Source organism: Sus scrofa, chromosome 10 (assembly GCF_054392235.1).
Source record: "Sus scrofa isolate SSC_HxYL_T2T_F1_AM1 chromosome 10, Sscrofa_HxYL_maternal_Yorkshire_Landrace_v2.0, whole genome shotgun sequence".
In the NCBI taxonomy this organism is placed as follows: domain Eukaryota; kingdom Metazoa; phylum Chordata; class Mammalia; order Artiodactyla; family Suidae; genus Sus; species Sus scrofa.
Window position 1 is genome coordinate 86,824,480 of NC_139392.1, and position 11,856 is coordinate 86,836,335.

Below are 11,856 nucleotides of genomic sequence, written 5' to 3' on the forward strand. Positions count from 1 at the left end.
AACTCCAGCCATGAAAGAAGAGCGCGTCATCAGGGTGTGACGTCACCACGTTTCCATCAGGGTGTGATGTCACTACGTTTCGCATTAACTGGAGCAAAGGATCTGAGACGAGGGGAGGTTTTTGGAAAGAACTGCACCCCTTCCTCCTTGATTGATTACAGCAGCCTTGCGGTTAAATACTTAAAAATAGACCAGCGATCAATTGTTTGACCCACTCACCAGCTGCGAAAGGTGTCGTCGCCCCCACGTTCATATGTTGAAATCCTAACCCCACCCCGACCCGTGTGACGGATTTGGAGAGGGGGGCCTTCAACGGGGCAGAGGTTAAACGGCGTCACGAGGGTGGGGCCCGGATCTGATGGGACTGGAGCCCCTAGAAGAAGAAGAGATACCACCGACCCTCTGCCACATGAGGTCCGGGTGAGAAGGCAGCCGTCTGCAAGCCGGGAAGAGGAGCCCTCACCCCGACCGGGTCATGGCGGCCCTTGACCTTAGACTGCCAGCCTCCAGAGCTCTAAGAGAATGAACTTGTGTTGTTGGGGCCCCTGGTCCGTGGTGTTTTGTTATGGCAGCCTGAGCAGCTGGAGACATCCCATCTGTCACCTGTAGTTGGCCCAGAGACGGGGTGCAGTAAAATGAATGAAGGGACATGACTCCCCCACCCCCATCTCCAGCCCTAGGCCCAGGGCTGGAAACATGTCTAAAGAGATATGGTGCCCCAAGGATTTAGCGTCAAACAAAATTCTTTATTTTTCTTAACTTGGAACTAATGTATTTAAACTGAAAGTTTAATATTGGAGTTCCCCTTGTGGCTCAGCAGGTTGTGAACCTGACTAGTATCTGTGAGGATGCAGGTTCGATCCTGGCCTCAGTCAGTGGGTTAAGGATCCACTCTTGTTGTGAGCTGTGGTGTAGGTCACAGGCGTGGTTCTGATCCCATGTTGCTGTGGCTGTGGTGTAGGCCAGCGGCTACAGCTCTGATTCAACCCCTAATCTGGGAACCTCCAGCTGCTGAGGGTGCAGCCCTCAAAAGCTAAAACAAGAAAAGAAAAAAACACGTTTAAAAATAAAATGCACAAGAAAACATTTTCATCAGCCTGTGAAAGTATCACAAGACCTGACAGTGGTCCCCTCCCTCGTCTGTCCTGAGATCCTGCTTCCATCATGTAGCAGCTTTGAGATTTGGGGGCAGTCCCTTGGCATTCTTCCCTATAAAAGTGAGGAGAATGAAGGGGTAACGATATGGAGCAGGAAACGTGGTTGATGGGGTACTTGGATGAGTCTGGGGTGGGGTGTCCTGGGAGGGGTGTGGGGCGAGCTGACGCTGAGTTTGGCAAAGGAGTTTGGGGTCAAGGACAAAGATGTCAAAGGGGAAGTCTTACAAGGGGCGTGTCCTCTCCTCGTCAGGTCATCTCAGGAAGACTGCCCTTCTTCTCTGATGTGCTCTGAGGGCTGAGTCTGCGTGGGGAGAGTTGAGGGTGCTGAGTTCTGCTCAGAGGTGGGCCGGGTCTGGAACAGAAGCAGCTTCAGCACCCTAACCCCTGGGGAAGCTCTCAATAAATGCAGCCTTTTACAATTTTTTAAAATTTATTTTTTAGTGGGGTCTCGTCGATTTATAGTGCTGAGTCCATTTCTGCTGTACAGTCAGATATATACATTCTTTTTCTCGTAGTATCTTCCATCATGTTCTAGCCCAAGAGACTGGATATAGTTCCCTGTGCTGTACAGTAGAACCTAATTGCTTCTCCATTCTCCATCCGTCCAACCCCAAACTTCTACCTCCCTCCTCGTTGGAAACCACAAGTCTGTTCTCTGTGTCCGTGAGTCTGTTTTGTACACCACTACGGAAAACTCCGGAGGTTCTTCAGAAAACTAAATATAGAACTACCGTATGATCCAGCAATCCCATTCCTGGGCATCTATCTGGACAATACCCCTGCGTTCGTTGAAGCATTACTCACAATAGCTAAGACATGGAAACAACCTAAATGTCCATCGACAGATGAATGGATTAAGAAGATATGGTGCATATGTGCAGTGGAATACTATAAAGAAGAACAGCCATAAAGAAGAACAAAATAATGCCATTTGGAGCACCATGGATGCAATGAGAGTGAAGTAAGTCAGAAAGAGAAAGACAAATACATATTATATGACTTGCAAGTGGAATCTAAAATATGACACTAGACAAACCTATCTACAAAGTAACCCTTTGCAATTGATGGCCTAAGGCAGGCTTAAAAGCTCCCTTCTGGCCTCATTTGCATCATCAATACCATGTTTAGCAGATTGACTGGTCCAGATAATCATCCAGGGCAGTGGTTCTCAACGGGAGTGATCTCGGCTCTCCCCCTCCTCCCTCCCAGTGGGCATTTGGCAATGTCTGGAGACAATTTTGGCTGTCACCAACTAGAGGGAGAAGGTGTCTCTAGGAGCCAGGGAGGCTGCTAAACATCCTGCAATGCATAGGACAGCCCTGAAACAAACAGCTGGCCCAGAATGTCTGCAGTGTCAAGCTTGAGAAACTCCGGGCAGGAGCCTTTCCTCTGATGACCGCCCTGGAATAAAAAGTCAGGGGGCAATAGGAGGTCTGCTGACGCTATTATTTAAAAAAAGAAAAAAAGGAAACAATTCTGTTTATGAGCTTCTTCCTTTCCACTGCTTCAGCTGAACTCACATCTAACTAACTTTACTAGTGTTGAATCTACTAAATACATTTCTTTTATTCTCAGGACTAAAAGGCAAAAAATGTGATTTTTCCCGTCCAGCTAACCTAGCAGCAGTTTGTTCCATCCAGAGCCAGAGTAGGCTACCACTGCCCTCTGGTGGAGACGTTTGGAACTGCTGCTTTAAGTGCTGGGAACAAGATTCTAATGTACTAAGCGTATGGGGCCCCTGGCTTTTTCTTTACGTGTGATTCCCTAAAAGGACAGGATGTATGTTGCTTTATAGGGTTGATTTTTTTTTTGTCTTTAATCTTTTTAGGGCCGCACCATGAAGGTTCCCAGGTTAGGGTCGAATTGGAGCTGTAGCTGCGGGCCTACACCACAGCCACAGCAACGTGGGATCTGCGTTGAGCCAGACGGGACCTCCTCTAATATAGTACCCTAAACATTTAGACATTATTTAATAATGATTATATATCCCTCATCCTCCCCTAGAAGCACAGAATTAATTCATGAAATGGTATCCAAGCTTAATGATAGAAATAGCGGAAGCAAATCCCCCAACCCTCTTTTTAAATTTTTGACAAATTAAAAATTCGAGAACATTTGAGAAAAGTAGAGGAAAGTAAAGGGAAGAAGAAAAATTTCTGAAGTCTCACTTCCCGAAAAATATGAGTATTTACATTTTTGGACTATTTTCTTCCAGTCCTTTTTTAAGGAAAATAAAAAGGTTTTAAATGCTGTTTTTATTTGCTGAGCTGTTACATACTACGGATAAAAACGTGTGTCCCATTTTCTTTTTTCTCTAAGCATCACAGTCGCGTCTCCACGTTGTCATGGGCCTGTTTTGTTACCGTGAGGGGCCGGGCTGCACCGCCCAGACCCATTTCCGGGAAGAACTGGCGGCGGGGGGTGGGGGGGGGGGTACCTGGACCAGATTCGCGCCCCTCCCAGCCTCGCTCAGCCCGCATCCAGGCCTGGCGGAGGCAGGATGAGGCAACAGGGAGGACCTGGTGGCCCGCCTTTTGGACAGCCACCCGGACCTGCCGCCTCCTTTCCTCCGCAGCGGTCGCCAGGCGCTTCCTGAATACATCCCGCCCACGACGAGCCCCTCGCCTCCGTCTGCACCCTGAGCAGCGTGTGTGCGCCCGCGACTGGGATTTCTAACGTAAAAAAAATTTTTTTAGAAGCCGTCTACTGCCCATCATCCTGATTTCCACTGTCTATTTGAGTTTCTGGATGAACAGCTCCAGGCCGTCATTCCTCCCCATCTGGTGGCCTGAGCAGTGGGGGCTGTGGACCCGTCCTCGTCCTCGTGGGCCCTGCCAGTGGTTGGGGACAGCTGGGGCGGGCCTTGACATCTCTCCTGGGGCCCTTCGTTTTCCATCCCCTGGGGGGTCTCTGCGGAGGTGGGAGCAGGTGTGGAGACACGCAGGCTGGGCAGAACTTTCAGCCTCCCCAGCATGAGGCCCTTCATTGTTGTGTGGGTGGCAGGTGTCTACACAGCCAGAGGGCAGTGTGTTATGCAGCAGTGGATGCCTCTGGGAGGAGCTGGTGGTTGGCCCTGGGATCAGGAACCACCAGAGGTGGGGGCTCCTGCATGGCTGCCTGGATCTGAGTGGTGAAGGTTCCAGAAGTGAAGCAGGAGGCATGGCCCCCCAGAGGCAGCCGCAACCGCAGCCAGGTGAGCCTGTGTTCCTGGAGGGGCGGCCCTGGCGTCTGAGGGTTTTCAGGCTTCTGCCAGCAGAATCTTCTCCCGGGTTCCCTTCAGATCTCTGATGCAAAGGCCATCACATTTGCTCTGTCCACGTCTTTGCCATTAGGAAAGTCAAGGCTGGTGCCAGCATGTGGGCTCCTGTTGTGCGGAATTTGAGGACAGCCAGGGCTCCCGATGTCGTGAAAGTTTCCTGTTAGGAGGGGACGGACCCCTCTCTGGGTAGCCGGAGAAACGCTGTAATGTTTTCACGTTTTGGAGCATGGTACCACGTGCTCGTGTGAACACTTGCCCAGTGCAAGAGGCCATTCAGGACAAGAGCAAGCCCCTCCCCTGACCCCTCTGTCCCCGAGGCAGACACCCTGGTCCACTTGGCGTCTTTCCAGGGCTGGGCTGCGCCCCTGACACGGATACTGTGATGGTTACTTTTACTGATGCCCAGGTAGCTGGTTCAGCACCACTCCTGAGGGTTCTGCCAGGGTGTTTCTAGAAGAGATAAGCAACAGAATGGGTGACCCGAGGGCGATGCAGTCTCCTTCCCGGGTGGGGGACCCGTCCAGGCCTCCCTAGGCCTGGAGAGAAGAACCAGGTGCTGCAAGAGGGGGTCGCCCTCCTGCCTGCCCGTCCGAGCTGGACGTGGACCTCCTGGCCTCCTTGCTGGCTCTCAGGAGCTTGAACTACACAGGCTCCCCTGGGTCTCCAGCTTGTAGGCAGCAGATTAGGGGGCCTCTTGACCCCCTAACTGAAGAGGCAATTTCTTATAAATCTGGGGAGCTCCATCTGCCACCTCTTTATCTATCTGCCTGCCTATCTCCTCTCTCTCTTTCCTTCCATCCATCCCGCCATCCCTTCCTCCCTCCCTCCATCCACCCATCCAGTTGGTTCTGGTTCTCTAAAGAACCCTAATACAGATACAGATCACTTAAAAACCCATTTATTTTGAAACAATTCTAGATTCACAGAAGAGTGTTCCCTGATCTCCTCCAGGCAGCTCCACCTGGTGTTAGCCTCTGTGCCACCATGTTCACCACAACTAAGAAGTTAACAGCGGTGCAGTTCTCTCTCTCTCTCTCTCTTTTTTTTTTTTTTTTTTGGTCTTTTTAGGGCTGCACCTGAGGCATATGGAGTTTCCCAGGCTGGGGATCTAATTGGAACTGTACCACTGGCTTACACCAAGGCACAGCAATGCCAGATCCAAGCCGCGTCTGTGAACCACACCACAGCTCACGGCAATGCCGGATCCTTAACCCACTGAGCGAGACCAGGAATCGAACCTGCAACCTCATGGTTCCTAGTTGGATTCGTTTCTGCTGCGCCATAATGGGAACTCCCCATTATGCAGTTCTCTTAATCAAACGGCAGGGACAAGCAGTCTCCCCAGGTCTCCACTCCTGCCCATGTCCTGGTCAATGCCAGATGGGACCCCCCTTTGCGTGCAGCACCTGGCACTGGGGCTGAGTGATGTTCCAGCCAGTGACCTGAAGCACAACCCTTGTGTTGGACTCCAAGCAGTTCTGCCTTTTAAGAAAAATGCCGAAGTAAATCACACCCTGGCTCACAGTTTTTCGTGACGTTCTGTTTCTGATTCTTTCCCGGGGAGGGGGGTGGGTGCGTTTTCTAAGGATGTGGATTCATGTGACCGAACTCCCATCCCACGGGGCACACCACCACATCCTCGACCGCAGTGATGCTCTCTGATGCAACCTAAGCTGGTCCGACTGCCCCAGGCTCTCCCGCTGGCCTCTGGGGAGCCGCCTTCCCCCAGGTCAGCCGCGTTCTCATGGAGTCTGGGCGTCTCAGCTTGTCCTTGGACGCATCCGCCTCGCAGCCTCCGTGCTCCTTCTGTCTGTCTATCTGCTCTCCATGCCTCCTGCCCCCTGCCCCCTGGACTCCCTTGGCCCCTCCCCATGTGGGCATCTCAGCCTGGGTCCCCCCCCCCCCCACTCCGGAAAGCAGAGCCTGAGCCCCAGATCTGCGAGGAAGAAGTTATTGTGGAAAGCGACCGGGGACCAGGGGTCAGAGAGGGAAAGACATCTAAGGGGCTGTCGTGAGAGAAAAGGTACGTGTCGGTCTGTGCCCTGGGATCTGGCGAGGGGCTCCCAGGGTCCTTGTCATTTCCTGATGGTTAAGAGCACCTGCCAGGAGCATTTTCTGTCCTGGTATTTGCACCTTGACTCTGGCTCCTGACACAGAGCTCCCCCGTGCTTGGAATTTCCTAGGTGGGAGCGGGGTCTTCTGGTGAAACGACTCTGGGAGCCACTTCCGAATAGGCTGGGGCCAGGAGCAGGGGGCTGGGCCGGGTGACACAGGATTGGCCGGGATTGTCAACGCTCCACTGATGACATGAGAGCTTATCGCTCACTCTCTTGACTTTTTCCTGTGTTTTGAATTGTTCATAATAATAATAATAAATAGCCATTCCAGGTGGTAGGGAGGGTGGAAGAGGGTGTATGAAGGTTGACTTTGATGCTGACAGGTGACAGGAGCCTCAGAGTCTCCAGATGCTTCCCTGAAGCACCTCTGTGTGAAGACAGTGCATTTCAGGGGTGAGATAGATAGTCCGTTAAGGGAGTTCCCATTGTGGCTCAGCGGAAACAAATCTGACTAGTATCCATGAGGTTGCGGGTTCGATCCCTGGTCTTGCTCAGTGGGTTAAGGATCCGGTGTTGCTGTGGCTGTGGTGTAGGCCGGTGGCTGTAGCTCTGATTCGACCCCCTAGCCTGGGAACCTCCATATGCTGTGGGTACAGCCCTAAAAAGCAAAAAACAACAACAACAAAAAGACCCAGTCCATTTAGGAAACTGGACACCTTCCTCCAACACCTCTGGTCCCAGGCTTTTCCAAGAAGACGTGTCATTCACAGGAGCACCTGTCATTTCTAAGGAGTAACTCCTAGGGCTAAATTCACCAGCATGTTCTCCATACATTCGTTTTATAAAGAAACAGAGAATCAAACCTGAATTACGTCTCTAAGGGAATGGGGAGGCACTGGGCCAGGGGAGGAGCTGAATTCTGGGTGCGAGCCCCAGGGCGGCCGTCAGCCAGCAGGGTTTAGGTGGAGTTATCTGAGCTCTTCGCCGCTACAAAGATGGATGGTTTCTAAGTGGAACCTCTTCTCCTCCAGTGACCAGGCTCGATCCCGAGGAAAATAATGGTCACCAAGCACATCACCGGGCCTCTAATGGGAAGCTGGTGACAGAAAAATTGCTCTACCATTCATCAGAAAGCCAAGGAGGGGACAGGAGATGCAGAGGCTCATAAATTCCCTTTCAGAGGAGGGGAATTTGGGGACCACATACTTGCTCTGCCTGCCCACCTACCCCCCCCCACCCCACAAAAAAAACATTGTTAAGGAAACCTGAAAAAGCTGAAAATATTCTGGAACGTGTTCTCAGCCTGCCAGTCTCAGGGGATGTCACCAGGGAGGGCCCCCAGCTTTGGGTCAGAGCAGCCTGATGGGAATCCCGCGGCTGGCTAGGTCTGTATCTTTTAGTCATTTAAGCCTTGTCTGTGCAGTGTCACCATTTGTAAGGTAACTGGTGCCAAGATCCCTTCCAGCTTGAGAAGCTAAGGTGTCTGTAGAGGATTCCATCTGCTCACGAATGAGCCAGTTGGTTTTTCCACTTAGTTCCTGTAATACTTACTCCCCATGGAGTTTAGCAGCCGGTCCTATGGCCTCACTGCCACGTGTCTTTGTTGCTAAATCTCGTTCCCACTTTTCTGTGGGGGGTTAGGGGGCATCCGCTGTGCAGCTGAGATGATTCTGCTTCCTGACTCAGTTCTCCTATGAAGGTGGTTGGTTTGCTGGTCATCCCTCAAAGCGCAGGGGAGGCCGTGGGACCAGGGGAGGCAGGAAGGGGAAAAGCAGATGACTCTGCCTTAACAAGAAGGTCGGTGCTGTAGGTGGTGGGCTCAGCCCTGCAGGGGGTGCCTGAGAACGACCCGTGCCTGGGGCAGGGACCACACACCCCACTGCTGGGCTGAGGGGTGTCCCTGGAGACCGTTCTCCCCCAGCTCCGGGTAGATACGCAAAGCTCCTAGAGGGCCAGCATCACTGCAGAGGCACAGACAGGATGCTTGGGGGATGTGTGTCTTAGCCGCTCCAGCTGCCATAACAGGACACCACACACTGGAGGGCTTAAAACAAATGTATTTTCTCCCAGTTCTGGAGGCGGGAAGTGCAAGGTCAAGGTGTGGGCAGGTTTGGCTTCTCCCACGGCCTCTCTCCTTGGCTTGCGGACGGCCGCCTTCTGGGTCCTCCAGTGGCCTTTGTTCTGTGCGGGCCCCTCCCTCGTGTCTCTCCCTGTGCGTCTAAGGACACTAACCCTACTGAATTAGGCTCCATCCTTATGACCCCACGTAACCTTGTTACCTCCTGATGGGCCCTATTTCCAAATACAGTCCCATTTGGGGCAGGGCTTCAACATATGAATTTAGTGGGAACCCAGCTCATTTCATAACGGAGGAAGCTGTCATCTGGAAAAGTGCCCACCACAGCTGCAGGTGACATAGAGGTGTGTCATGGGGACATGGGGGTGGGGTCATCAGCTCTCATCTCTGTTAATCCTCCAGTCTCTTAGGGGCTGGCTACTATTATCACCCCTCTTATAACCATGAGGAGCCTGACGCTCAGAGATGTTAGACACGCAGCCCACATCACACAGCTAGCCACGGGGGTGAGCACCGAGGCTGCCCTGCATTTGACTCCCGTCCATGACTTTTTAAAAAAATTTTATGGCTGCACCCATGGCATATGGATGTTCCCAGGCCAGGGATTCAATCTGAGCCACAGCAGCTGTGGCAATGCCAGATCCTTTAACCCACTGCACCAGGCTGGGGATTGAACCTGCATCTCCCAGCTACCCAAGCCACTGCAGCCGGGTTCTCAACCCACTGTGTCACAGGAGGAAATCCCATGACAACTATTTTGTGTTTGAGCTTGAACGTGGTCATGACTTGTCCCGTCTCCTAGACTAAGTTCGTGGAGGGTTGGAATTGTCTTATGTCTTTTTAAAAGAGTCCATAATACCCAGCACAGTGAATTGCAGTTAGATAGACTCAATAAATATATGCACTGAGGTTTTAAAATCCTTTCAACTCTTTCTTTTGGAATTAGACCCAGAAAAAAAAATTCATGCAACTGAAATGAAGTTAAATCTGCTTTCGTGAGAACATGGTCACTTGTGAGGAGAGACGGGTCACCCCTAGGGGCCCAGCAGGAGGAGGGGATGCCAGGGGTCCCTCCAGGGTGTGGGCTGGGTGGGGTGAGGGGCACAGTGAGCAAATGTGGAGCCTGTTCCTCCTTAGGGATGGGGCAGGGCAGCTGGTGTAGGACTAGGGGCCTTGAAGAAACTTCGCGGTGAAAACCGGACAGACTGTGTGTCTTAGGGGCTAATTATCAAAGGGTCAGAATAATAACTCTGACGACAGTAACAGAAGAGCCAGTTTTGGTTTAGGGTTTAAATAGGCATAGAGGGGTTCCCGCTGCAGCTCAGGAACCCGACACACGGTTGGCGAGGATGTAGGTTCTATCCCTGGCCTCGATCAGGGGGTTAAGGATGTGGCATTACCACAAGCTGTGGTGTAGGTGGCAGACGCGGCTTGGATCTGGTGCGCCCATTGCTGTGGCTGTGGCACAGGCAGGCGGCTGCAGCTCCGATTCCACCAGTAGCCCTGGGAATCTCCATATGCAGCAGGTGCGGCCCTAAGAAGAAAAAAAAATGCAAGTAGGCATAGAAACCATTTCAAAAGATCCTATCAAGAGCAAGTCTGTTAGCTTCTTCACCCTTTGCCAATGACTGACATATTCCACCTCTGTTTTATCACCAGAAGCGCAAGCAGTTGGAGGCCAAAATGTGGCTCCGCTGTGCTCTAGAGAAAGAAAATGGGCTTTTCCGGAACCCTTGGGTCTGATTTCATCCAGCGTGATTCTGGAATAATCACCCGCCCTTACAAAGAGTTGCCACCAACTTCCCTGTACCCACGAGAAAATACGGATTTCACTCCTGTTCAGCTATTTAACTTTGCAAAACCGATTTAGAAAATGTGGCCTGAGAACGTAAAGAACTCTCTCGTGTCTGTGTCATGAGCCTTGAGGGGGTGCCGGGGAACTGGGCCCTGGCGACCTTGAACTGGGCCCCGCCCATCCCGTGGAATGTCTGCTGGGTGCCGGGCAGGGTCCGGGCACGAGAATTAAACCAAGATTGATGGGGTCCTGCGGGAACGCGCGCTCTTGCTGGGGGCAGGGAGCATGACAGACTGAATTAAAAATAATTCTTGTGCTTCCTGCACAAGAGAGGGACCTGCAAAGTGATGGGAGTGTCGCCGTTCCCTAAGAGGAGGAGGGGCCGCAGGGTGGCCTGACGCAGAGCGCCTCGGTTTTGAACCCAGCAGCGCCCCCTACCGGCGGTATGATGAAGAGCAAGTCACTTAATGCCGCGGTTTTAGTCTCTTTTCTGTAGAACAGGGTTCGTAAATCCTACTGCAGAGAGGTTTTGTGAGGATTCATGGATTAACATCCATAAAGTGCTAAAACCAGCGCCTGGCACAGAGAATCACTGCATGGATGGAGGCACTGCTGGGCTCTGAATCACACTCCACTTCGAACCATACATGCTTTTTCCTTTTTCTAAATTCCTCGAAATTGCTTTTTTCTTCTTCTTCTTTCTTTCCTACTTTTTTTTTTTTGTCTGCCCTGAGGCATACGGAGTTCCCGGGCCAGGAATCAGATCCGAGCCACAGTTGTGGGACCTTGGTCGCAGCCAGCAGGAGCTTAAACATGCTGTGCCAATGCTTCAGAGACGCTGCTGATCCTGTTGCAACACAGCAGGAACTCTAAAATTCATAGAAACTTCTAAAGCCGGCAAGTACCATCTCAGTGTAGAATTTGGTAAGGTAAATATTGAAAACATACAGCATAAAAGGGAAAGATGTCTTTCTTTCTTTTTTTTTTAGGGCTGCACCCATGGCACATGGAGGTTCCCAGGCTAGGGTCAAATCGAGCTGTAGCTGCTGGCCTACACCACAGCCACCTCAATGCAGGATCCTAGCCATGTCTGCGACTTACACCCAGCTCATGGCAAAGCCGGATCCTTAACCCACTGAGTGAGGCCAGGAATAGAATCTGCATCCTCATGGATGCTAGTCAGATTCGTTTCCACTGCACCAGGAGGGGAACGCTGGGAAGGATCTCTTAAATGTGTAAGCAAATACTTGCAAATTGGGGCAGCGCTGAAACATCCGGGGGCAGGAATAGCAGATCCTGAAGGAAACATCACTATAAAATCAACTAGGACTCAGAAGACGGCCACGCTGGGATCATAAACCCCACAGCACCGGCTCAGCTGCACTTGGCCGCCCCGCCCCCTCCCTATCAACAGCCACCCACCCTCATCAGGGAGTGAGACTAGGTGCCCCCCCACCACCACCAAGAGACAGCCAGGAGGCCAGCTTCTTGGGAGGCCTCTGTTTGGGATC